The sequence below is a fragment of the Muntiacus reevesi genome, chromosome 2 (genome assembly GCF_963930625.1).
Source record: "Muntiacus reevesi chromosome 2, mMunRee1.1, whole genome shotgun sequence".
Taxonomy (NCBI): Eukaryota; Metazoa; Chordata; class Mammalia; order Artiodactyla; family Cervidae; genus Muntiacus; species Muntiacus reevesi.
In genome coordinates this window covers 262,202,941-262,215,512 of record NC_089250.1, presented here as the reverse complement: position 1 = coordinate 262,215,512, position 12,572 = coordinate 262,202,941, and positions in this window count along the sequence as shown.

Genomic DNA, 12,572 nt, shown 5'->3' with positions numbered 1-12,572 from the left:
GAAAGGACGTAGGAGAAAATATAAAAGATAAGAAGAGAGACAAAAGAGCTAAGGACTGAGATTCGTCCCGGTAAGGGAGTTTAGTTTCCAAACACCAGGAAACCCTTGCACTGGCGGGTCTAGGGGAAGTTTTTGAATCTCCGAGGGCAACCTGAATGGGAGGAAAAATAAATAAAACCCAGAAATCATGGGCTTAAAAGCAACTCCCAGCAGAAAAGTACCCCAGACGCCTATATCCGCCACCAGCAAGTGGGGTCAGAATGGAGAGGAGCGGGCGGCATTGCTTAGGGTAAGGACCGGGCCTGAGTGCCCTGAGGACAATCGGAGGGAGCTTTTGTGAGTTACCAACTTAAACTGTGGGACAGCAAAAGAGAGAAAATTAACCAGCCCGAACACACTGCTGCCCGTTCACAGAACAAAGGGACCGAGCAAGTCCAGAGAAGAGCTCACAGGGCCCAGCCCTGCTGGAGGTTGGAGGCAGGGGGGAGGGGAAAAGGGCAGCTTCGGCCCCACGGACCGCATCCCCTACCGCATTGCAAACAGGCCCCCAGTTTCTAATCAAAGACCTCCTGAGATTCTGGATGGTCGACATCCGCCGGGAGGGTCGTGGCGAGACACAGGGCGCAGGCACCCGACCGGCGTGGGCAGGGACTGGGGCTGGGGACGTGGAGGGCAGAGGGCTCACGCACCTGACTGGCACCGGCAGAAACTGAGGCTGGGACCGTGGAGGGCAGAAGGCGCACCGCACCCAGGGAGAGTGCCCCGTCAAGCCCCTGGCATCCTGAACCGCTCTAACTGGGTAGGCGCAAAAAGCAGGCGCAGCTTTTTGTTCCGCCCTTTTGTGGAACACCGGAGGGCTGGAACCGTGCGCAGCGCAGGGCACGCTCCATATAGAGCAGCTGGGAGCCTGAGCAGTGCAGACGGAGAAAGCAGCGCCAGCCCCTCCCCACAACACGACGGAACTAGCTACCTGAATAAGAGACCACCTCCACCCGCCTGTGTCAGGGCGGAACTTAGACACTGAAGAGACCCGCAAACAGAAGCCAAATAAACAAAGGGAACCGCTTCAGAAGGTACCGGTGCAACAGATTAAAATCCCTGTAGGTAACACCAGCTACACTGGAAGGGGCCTGTAGATATCGAGAAGTGTAAGCTGGAACGAGGAGCTATCTGAAACTGAGCTGAACCAACACTGACCGCAACAGCTCCAGAGAAATTCCTAGATATATTTTTACTTTTTTTTTTTTAAAGTAATTAAAAAAATTTTTTTTCTTTTTTATTTTTTCTCTTTTATTTTCTTTTAAAATTCCCTATTACTCCCCCATTACTCCTTAACTTTCATTTTCATAGATTTTTATGATATTTTTAATTAGGAAAAACATTTTTTCTTGTGTTTTTTCTTTTTTTTCCTTTTTCTTTTCTATTTTCTATTTTTCTTTTTCTCTTATTTCCTTTTAAAGTCCTCTATTATTCCTCTACTACTCCTAAATTTTCATTTTCATTACACTATAACCTTACAAAAAAAAAAAAGAAGCCCTATTTTTAAACCGAACTTCATATATACTTCTAATATATTTTTTGTGTGTGTGTTTTGGTTTTTGTTTTTAATATAGTATTTTTAAGAGTCTAACCTCTACTCTAGATTTTTAATCTTTGTTTTTCAATATAAGATATAAATTGCGGACATTTAAGAATCCAATATTCAGTTTCCATTTTTATTCAAGAGTGTGTGGATTACTCTTTCCCAATCTTGACTCTCTGTTTTCTACCTCAGAACACCTCTATTTCCTCCTTTCCCCTTCTCTGCCCAATCCAATTCTGTGAATCTTTGTGGGTGTCTGGGCTACGGAGAACACTTTGGGAGCAGACAACTGCGTAGATCTGTCTCTCACCTCTTGAGTTCCCCTTTTTCTCCTCCTGCTCATCTCTATCTCCCTTCTCCCTCTCCTCTTCTTCATGTAACTCTGTGAACCTCTCTGGATGTCCCTCACAGGGGAGAATCTTTTGCCATTAACCTAGAAGTTTTATTATCAGTGCTGTATAGTAGGACAAGTCTTGAGACTACTGGAAGAATAAAACTGAAATTCAGAGGCAGGAGACTTAAGCCCAAAACCTGAGAACACCAGAAAACTCCTGACTACATAGAACTTTAAGTAATAAGAGACCGTCCAAAAGCCTCCATACCTTCACTGAAACCAACCACCACCCAAGAGCCAATAAGTTTTAGAGCAAAACATACCACGCAAATTCTCCAGCAATGCAGGAACATAGCCCTGAATGCCAACATACAGGCTGCCCAAGGTCACACCTAACACATAGACACATCTCAAAACTCATTACTGGGCACTCCATTGCACTCCAGAGAGAAGAAATCAAGTTCCACGCACCAGAACACCGACACAATCTTCCCTAACCAGGAAACCTTGACAAGCCAATTGTCCAACCCCACCCACTGGGAAAAACCTCCACAATAAAAAGGAATCACAGACCTCCAGAATACAGAAAACCCACTCCAGACACAGCAATCTAAACAAGATGAAAAGGCAGAGAAATACCCAACAGGTAAAGGAACATGAAAAATGCCCACCAAGTCAAACAAAAGAGGAGGAGATAGGGACTCTTCCTGAAAAAGAATTTAGAATAACGATAGTAAAAATGATCCAAAATCTTGAAAACAAAATGGAGTTACAGATAAATAGCCTGGAGACAAAGATTGAAAAGATGTAAGAAATGTTTAATAATGACCTGGAAGAAATAAAAAAGAGTCAATTAAAAATGAATAATGCAATAAATGAGATCAAAAACACTCTGGAGGGAACCAAGAGTAGAATAATGGAGACAGAAGATAGGATAAGTGAGGTAGAAGACAAAATGGTGGAAATAAATGAAGCAGAGAGGAAAAAAGAAAAAAGAATCAAAAGAAATGAGGACAACCTCAGGGACCTCTGGGACAATGTGAAACGCCCCAACATTCGAATCATAGGAATCCCAGAAGAAGAAGACAAAAAGAAAGGCCATGAGAAAATACTTGAGGAGATAATAGCTGAAAACTTCCCTAAAATGGGGAAGGAAATAGCCACCCAAGTCCAAGAAACCCAGAGAGTCCCAAACAGGATAAACCCAAGGTGAAACACCCCAAGACACATATTAGTCAAATTAACAAAGATCAAACTCAAAGAGCAAATATGGAAGGCAGCAAGGGAGAAACAACAAATAACACACAAAGGGATTCCCATAAGGATAACAGCTGATCTATCAATAGAAACCTTCCAGGCCAGAAGGGAATGGCAGGACATACTTAAGGTAATGAAAGAGAATAACCTACAGCCTAGATTACTGTACCCAGCAAGGATCTCATTCAGATATGAAGGAGAATTCAAAAGTTTTACAGACAAGCAACAGCTGAGAGAATTCAGCACCACCAAACCAACTCTTCAACAAATGCTAAAGGGTCTTCTCTAGACAGGAAATGCAGAAAGGTTGTATAAACGTGAACCCAAAACAACAAAGAAAATGGCAACGGGACCACACCTATCAATAATTACCTTAAATGTAAATGGGTTGAATGCCCCAACCAGAAGACAAAGATTGGCTGAATGGATGCAAAAACAAGACCCCTATATATGCTGTCTTCAAGAGACCCACCGCAAAACAAGAGACACATACAGACTAAAAGTGAAGGGCTGGAAAAAAATATTTTATGCAAAGGGAGAACAAAAGAAAGCAGGAGTCGCAATACTCATATCAGATAAAGTAGTCTTTCAAATAAAGGATGTGAAAAGAGACAAAGAAGGACACTACATAATGATTAAAGGATCAATCCAAGAAGAGGATATAACAATTATAAATAAATATGCACCCAACATAGGAGCACGGCAATATGTACGGCAAACGCTAACGAGTATGAAAGGGGAAATTAATAGTAACACAATAATAGTGGGAGACTTTAATACCCCACTCACAACTATGGATAGATCAACTAAACAGAAAATTAACAAGGAAACAGAAACCTTAAATGACACGATAGACCAGCTAGACCTAATCGATATCTATAGCACATTTCACCCCAGAACAATGAATTTCACCTTTTTCTCAAGTGTACACGGAACCTCCTCCAGAATAGATCATATCATGGGCCATAAATCTGGTCTTGGAAAATTAAAAAAAATTGAAATCATTCCAGTCATCTTTTCTGACCACAGTGCAGTAAGATTAGATCTCAATTACCGGGAAAAAAATGTTAAAAATTCAAACATATGGAGCCTAAATAACACGCTTCTGAATAACCAACAAGTCATAGAAGAAATAAAAAATGAAATCAAAATATGTATAGAAATGAATGAAAATGAAAACACAACAACCCAAAACCTATGGGACACTGTAAAAGCAGTGCTAAGGGGAAGGTTCATAGCATTACAGGCTTACATCAAGAAACAAGAAAAAAGCCAAATAAATAACCTAACTCTACACCTAAAGCAATTAGAGAAGGAAGAAATGAAGAACCCCAGGGTTAGCAGAAGGAAAGAAATCTTAAAAATTAGGGCAGAAATAAATGCAAAAGAAATTAAAGAGACCATAGCAAAAATCAACAAAGCTAAAAGCTGGTTTTTTGAAAAAATAAACAAAATTGACAAACCATTAGGAAGACTCATTAAGAAACAAAGAGAGAAGAACCAAATTAACAAAATTAAAAATGAAAATGGAGAGATCACAGCAGACAACACCGAAATACAAAGGATCATAAGAGACTACTACCAGTAGCTCTATGCCAATAAAATGGACAACTTGGATGAAATGGACAAATTCTTAGAAAAATATAACTTTCCAAAACTGAACCAGGAAGAAATAGAAGATCTTAATAGAGCCATCACACGCAAGGAAATCAAAACTGTAATCAGAAATCTTCCAGCAAACAAAAGCCCAGGACCTGATGGCTTCACAGCTGAATTCTACCAAAATTTAGAGAAGAACTAACACCTATCTTATTCAAACTCTTCCAGAAAATTGCAGAAGAAGGTAAACTTCCAAACTCATTCTATGAGGCCACCATCACCCTAATTCCAAAACCAGACAAAGATGCCACACACACACAAAAAAAAAAAAAAATGAAAGAAAACTACAGGTCAATATCACTGATGAACATAGGTGCAAAAATCCTTAGTAAAATTCTAGCAAACAGAATCCAACAACATATTAAAAAAAATCATACACCATAACCAAGTGGGGTTTATCCCAGGAATGCAAGGATTCTTTAATATCTGCAAATCAATCAATGTAATACACCACATTAACATATTGAAAGATAAAAATCATATGATTATCTCAATAGATGCAGAGAAAGCCTTTGACAAAATTTAACACTCATTTATGATTAAAACTCTCCAGAAAGCAGGAATACAAGAAACATACCTCAACATAATAAAACCTATATATGACAAACCACACAGCAAGCATTACCCTCAATGGTGAAAAATTGAAAGCATTTCCCCTGAAATCAGGAACAAGACAAGGGTGTCCACTCTCACCACTACTATTCAACATAGTGTTGGAAGTTTTGGCCACAGCAATCAGAGCAGAAAAAGAAATAAAAGGAATCCAGATAGGAAAGGAAGAAGTGAAACTCTCGCTGTTTCCAGATGACATGATCCTCGACAGAGAAAACCCTAAAGACTCTACAAGAAAATTACTAGAGCTAATCAATGAATATAGTAAAGTTGCAGGATATAAAATTAACACACAGAAATCCCTTGCATTCCTGTACACTAACAATGAAAAAACAGAAAGAGAAATTAAGGAAACAATACAATTCACCATTGCAACAAAAAGAATAAAATACTTAGGAGTACATCTACCTAAAGAAACAAAAGACCTATACATAGAAAACTATAAAAGACTGATGAAAGAAATCAAAGAGGACACAAACAGATGGAGAAACATACCGTGTTAATGGATTGGAAGAATCAATATTGTCAAAAGGGCTATTCTACCCAAAGCAATCTATAGATTCAATGCAATGCCTATCAAGCTACCAACGGTATTTTTCAGAGAACTAGAACAAATAATTTCACTATTTGTATGGAAATACAGAAAACCTCGAATAGCCAAAATAATCTTGAGAAAGAAGAATGGAACTGGAGGAATCAACCTGCCTGACTTCAGACTCTACTACAAAGCCACAGTCATCAAGACAGTATGGTACTGGCACAAAGACAGAAATATAGATCAATGGATCAGAATAGAAAGCCCAGAGATAAATCCACGAACCTATGGACACCTTCTCTTTGACAAAGGAGGCAAGGATATACAATGGAAAAAAGACAATCTTTTTAACAAGTGGTGCTGGGAAAACTGGTCAATCACTTGTAAAAGAATGACACTAGAACACTTTCTAACAGCATACACAAAAATAAACTCAAAATGGATTAAAGATCTAAATGTAAGACCAGAAACTATAAAACTCCTAGAGGAGAACATAGGCAAAACACTCTCCGACATGAATCACAGCAGAATCCTCTATGACCCACCTCCCAGAATATTGGAAATAAAAGCAAAAATAAACAAATGGGACCTAATGAAACTTAAAAGCTTTTGCACAACAAAGGAGACTATAAGTAAGATGAAAAGACAGCCCTCAGATTGGGAGAAAATAATAGCAAATGAAGCAACAGACAAAGGATTAATCTCAAAAATATACAAGGAACTCCTGAAGCTCAATTCCAGAAAAATAAATGACCGAATCAAAAAATGGGCCAAAGAACTAAACAGACATTTCTCCAAAGAAGACATACAGATGGCTAACAAACACATGAAAAGATGCTCAACATCACTCATTATCAGAGAAATGCAAATCAAAACCACAATGAGGTACCATTACACGCCAGTCAGGATGGCTGCTATCCAAAAGTCTACAAGCAATAAATGCTGGAGAGGGTGTGGAGAAAAGGGAACCCTCTTACACTGTTGGTGGGAATGCAAACTAGTACAGCCACTATGGAAAACAGTGTGGAGATTTCTTAAAAAACTGGAAATAGAACTGCCATATGACCCAGCAATCCCACTTCTGGGCATACACACTGAGGAAACCAGATCTGAAAAAGACACGTGCACCCCAATGTTCATTGCAGCAATGTTCATTGCAGCATTTCTTAGAATAGCCAGGACATGGAAGCAACCTAGATGCCCATCAGCAGACGAATGGATAAGGAAGCTGTGGTACATATACACCATGGAATATTACTCAGCCATTAAAAAGAATTCATTTGAATCAGTTCTAATGAGATGGATGAAACTGGAGCCCATTATACAGAGTGAAGTAAGCCAGAAAGATAAAGAACATTACAGCATACTAACACATACATATGGAATTTAGAAAGATGGTAATGATAACCCAATATGCAAAACAGAAAAAGAGACACAGATGTACAGAACAGACTTTTGGACTCTGAGGGAGAAGGCGAGGGTGGGATGTTTCGAGAGAACAGCATGTATATTATCTATAGAGAAACAGATCAACAGCCCAGGTTGGATGCATGAGACAAGTGCTCGGGCCTGGTGCACTGGGGAGACACAGAGGAATCAGGTGGAGAGGGAGGTGGGAGGGGGATCGGGATGGGGAATACATGTAAATCCATGGCTGATTCATATCAATGTATGACAAAACCCACTGCAATGTTGTGAGGTAATTAGCCTCCAACTAATAAAAGTAAATTAAAAAAAAAAAGATTTAAGGACAGTGACAGAGGTCAGAGAAGAAAGAAGATGCTATGCTCCTGGCTTTGAAGAATGAGGAAGGGGCCATGAGCCAAGAGATGCCACATCTAGAAACTGAAAATATGTATGATAATAAAAAGAAATGAAAAACCTGTAAGATGATACAGCTAGGGAAATAAATAAGCTGTAAGATAATACATTTGTGTTATTTGAGGGCACTGAGTTTGTGATCGTTTTTTATATCAGCCATAGGAAACTGATACATCATGTGACTTTCCATCTGGAGTCATCCCAGTCTATATTAGTTTCTAAGTCTGCTGTAACAAGGATCACGGAGTCATCAGAGTTGATTCCTTCTAAAAGCCATGGGAGAGCATCTATTCCAGTCCTCTCCGCTCGTGTCTGGTGGTTTGCTGGCCATCTTTGATATTTCCTGACTTCTAGAAGCATCATCCTCATCTCTGCCTTTATCTTCCCATGGCATTCTCTCTGGGGTGTGTCTGTGTCCTGAACTACCCCTTTCATAAAGACACCAGTCTAACAAGATTGGGGCCCACACTAAGGACCTCTTTTTAACATGATAACATTTGCAATGAATGAATGCATCTTCAAGTAAGGTCACATTCTGAGGTACTGGGGGTTAAGGCTTCAATTCAGTTCAGTTCCGTATCTCAGTCATGTTCGACTCTTTGCGACCCCATGGAGTGCAGCACACCAGGTCTCCCTGTCCATCACCAACTCCCCGTTGACTCAAACTCATGTCCACTGAGTCGGACTTCAATGTATCAATTTTGGGGATGACACAGTTAAACCCCAGAAAATCATTATTCTTGTCACAATAGTCTTCTGGGCCCCTGCCACGACCCAGACCCCCACCTGGGCCCTGGAAACACCAGACACATTCAGTCTGTGCCCTGTAGGGACTGGGATTTACATATCACAAACTCTTCTTCCTCCTGACCTTTGTTTCCTGCTGATCACATTGTGGTGCACTTCAACACAGGGGCGACATATGCTCTTTCCTGACCTTGGAGAGGGGCCACCATGGACTTTCCTGACCCCAGGTCTTGGTTCTTACTGTGCTGTGTGACCTGTGTGATTCATTCAATAGCCATATTCTTGATGTAATGCCTATAAACTGTTTTAAAAAGCCCCATTTTAGGAGTATTACTCATTCATGAAAAGGAACGCATTTGAGTCAGTTTTGATGAGATGGATGAACTTACAGCCTCTTGTACAGAGTGAAGTAAGTCAGAAAGAGAAAAACAGATGTCGCATATTGATGCATATATATGGAATCTAGAGAGATGATAGTGATGAATCTACTTGTAGGGCAGCAATGGTGATGCAGACATAGAGAACAGACTTGGGGTCATGGGGGTGCGAGGAGGAAGGTGAGGGTGGGATGGATGGAGAGAGTAGCATGGAAGAACATACACTACCATGTGTAAAAGAGATAGCGTTCGGGAATTTGCTCTATGACTCAGGGAATTCAAACCTGGGCTCTGTAACAGCCTAGAGGTGTAAGGTGGGGGTCGAGGTGGCAGGGAGGTTCAAGAGGGCGGGAACATAGTTATACCTATGGCTGATTCATATTGTGATATGGCATAAATCAACACAATGTTGTAAAGCAATTACCCTTTCACTAAAAATAAATGAATTTTTAAAATAATGAGAAAAAAATAAAAACTTTCCATTTTATAGTTGACAAAATGGAGGCCTAGGGAGGACAGTCACTTGTCAAAGCCATTATGTGCCAGAGACAGTGTTTAAATCCAGGCCTACAGGACTCCAGGCCCTAGATTTGAAGCCTCTAGACCTGGAAGTCTTTATCTGAGGTTCAGGCACCCCTAGAATTCAGGGACCCCAGGAACTTGGATGGAAAACAAAATTGTATGTTTTTCACTAAACTCATTCTGAACTTTAGCCTTTCTCTCATTTATGAAGGCAGATTGCAGTCATGTCAGCAGTGACAGTGGGTTTGTCACTAATGGAAACCAGATATTTTCTTGTCTTTTTGGTCAATCCCTGCAACATTTGGAATCTTATTTCCCTGACCAGGAGTGGAACCCATTCAATCCTGCTGCATTGCTGCTGCAGTCCTAACCACTGGACCATAGGGAAACACCCAGAAAGCACAGATATTTTCACAGGACATTTCAATTGCAGCTCTGGAAATATCATTTAGAGTCATCACCAGTCTTAGATGATGCCACTAGATCTTGTTTTTGAACATATTTCTGAGAAGAATGCACTATATCACACATTTGGTTTATTTGTCATTTTTAATAAAATTGATTTTTGTGGGGATCTTATGAAGTAAAGTGTGGTGTGTTTTTGTTTGTTTTTTTTTATCATGGGCTTCCCTGGTGGCTCAGATGGTAAAGCGTATGTCTGCAATGTTTGACACCCGTGTTCGATCCCTGGGTCAGGAAGATCCCCTGGAGGAGGAAATGGCAACCCACTCTAGTATTCTTGCCTGGAAAATCCCATGGACAGAGGAACCTGGTAGGCTACAGTCTATGGGGTTGCAAAGAGTTGGACTCGACTGAGCGAATTCACTTACATACTTCAAAGCAAATACAGCATGAGCTGTACTATTTTCAAAAGTACAATTGAGTGCATGAAGTACACACAGGATGCTGTAAAACCATACCACTGTCTAGTTCCAGAATCTTCTCATCGCCCCAAACGAAAACCCTGTATATATTAGGCAGGCACATCATTCTCCCCTCCCCTAGTCTCTGCCAACAACTGATCTTTGTGTGTCCACCGATTTGCCAGTTCTGGATATTTCATGGAAATGGAATCATGTGCAACGTGTGACTTTGTGGCATTGACTTCTTCTTTTTCTAGTTTGACACTTATTTACACAAAAAAACTTTATAATGGTGTATGAAGAATATTAGATATCTTAAAAATTGCCTTTTTTTTTTCTTTTGAACTTTATTTTGTATTGGGGTATAGACAACTAACCAGGAGGGTATGGCAGCCCTTTCAAGTATTCTTCCCTGGAGAATCCCCGTGAACAGAGGAGCCTGGCAGGCTACAGTCCACGGAGTGGCAAAGAGTCAGACATGAGTGAACGACTAAGCGTCTCACACAGCCGATTAACAATGTTGTGATGACTTCAGGTGGACGGTAAAAGGACTCAGCCATAGCGTGTGCTTGGCTTCTTTAAGGAATTTAACCGGATGCAGTTAAAAGCGTTATTCTGAAACCATTGTGCACCTTCACGTGTGAATGGGCAAAAGAGGATTTGGAGCAAACCTCCCAATGTTTCAAACGAGTTTAGCAGGAAAAGAAGTGTGTAATGGGTAGTGCATGCTAGAATCTACCCAAGTTGCTTTTTCTCTTGTTTAAATATTTCTAAGTTTTATTTATTTGTTTGTGCTGGGTTTTAGTGGTGGCCTGCAGAGTCTTCAGCTTGCAGCGTGGGGGATCATTAGTTGTGATATGTGGGATCTCGTTCCCTGGCCAGGGATGGAACCTGGCCCCCCTGGTTTAGCAGCACAGAGTCTTAGCCACTGGACCACCAGGGTGTGACAAGTGTAGGTGTGATGCTGAACTCACAGCATCCCCGGGGAAGGGGTTGGACGTTATCCCCACTTGACAGTGAGGGCAGAGAGGCACAGCCAGGCCTGAGAACCACACAGACAGTGCTGGTGGCAGTCGGACATGACTTAGCAACTAGACATCTACAACCACCAGGGCCAGGGAAGCCGCCCAGTCGTGTCCGACGCGTTGCGACCCCCCGGACTGTGGCCCTCCAAGCTCCTCCATCCATGGACTTCTCCAGGCAAGAGTACTGGAGTGGGTTGTCATTTCCTTCTCCAGGGCATCTTCCCGACTCGGGGATCAAACCCAGGTCTCCCGCACTGCGGGCTGACGCTTTACCATCTGAGCTACCTGGGAAGCCCCCACAGGGACGGCACCGGGGAAGGCCCTACACAAGTGCCTGCACTTCTCCCGTGTTTATGTCTGTCCTCTGTGCTTCTGTCTCGGGGCTTCTGGGTTTTCCTCTTCGTGTCTCATTAGTCTGCATGCCTCTTTGCCATACCTGTCCTCTCAGATCTCAGGTATCACCATTTCCACCTTTGTGCTTCTTTCCCTGACAATAAAAGGTGTCCCACTCCCAGGGTGATTAGCAAAGCACCATGTACCCAGCACAGGTGGATGCTGATCAAACGAAATGTGGGCAGGTGATAGACAACCAGGAAGGACAACCCAGGGCTTGATGCCTGTATGTTACGTGTCACTACGGGAATTAACTGAATGTATCACCGTTTATTGTTATCTGACCCTCCTGCTAGAATGTTAGCTCTGTGAAAGCGAAGATATTCACATTTTGTTCACTGCTGCGTCCCCAGTGCCTAAAACGGCCTGGCACACAGTAGGCACCCAATAATTGCTTATTGAATGAATGAGTAAATGTCTGCTGTGTCCTTTGAGGGCTCACCATAGCTTTGTCTTGGGTGTCTCTCTCAGTCATGTCTCAAGTCTCTCTTTCTGGGTCTATCTGTCTCTCTGCCTTCCTCACTCTTGGTCTCTGAGTCTCTGTGTCCCTCTCTGTGTCCACAGTGCATTCAAAAAACACTTACTTTGGCCCAGGCCCCCTGCACATTGGGTCTCATTTTCATTGTCATAGATATCCTATAGGGTAGGTACCCACATTTTCCTGATGAGCAAACCGGAAGCTCAAAGAGCAGCAGACACTTGCCCAAGAGATATGATGTGTCTTCCAAATAGACTGGGAGCTCCTGTCAAGTCCCCTCCCCTCTTGATGAGTGATTGACAGCTCAAGTTAGCAATCTAAGGGCTCAGAGAAGTCCTGGAGGAAAGAAAGCAGTTTGTTTAATCAA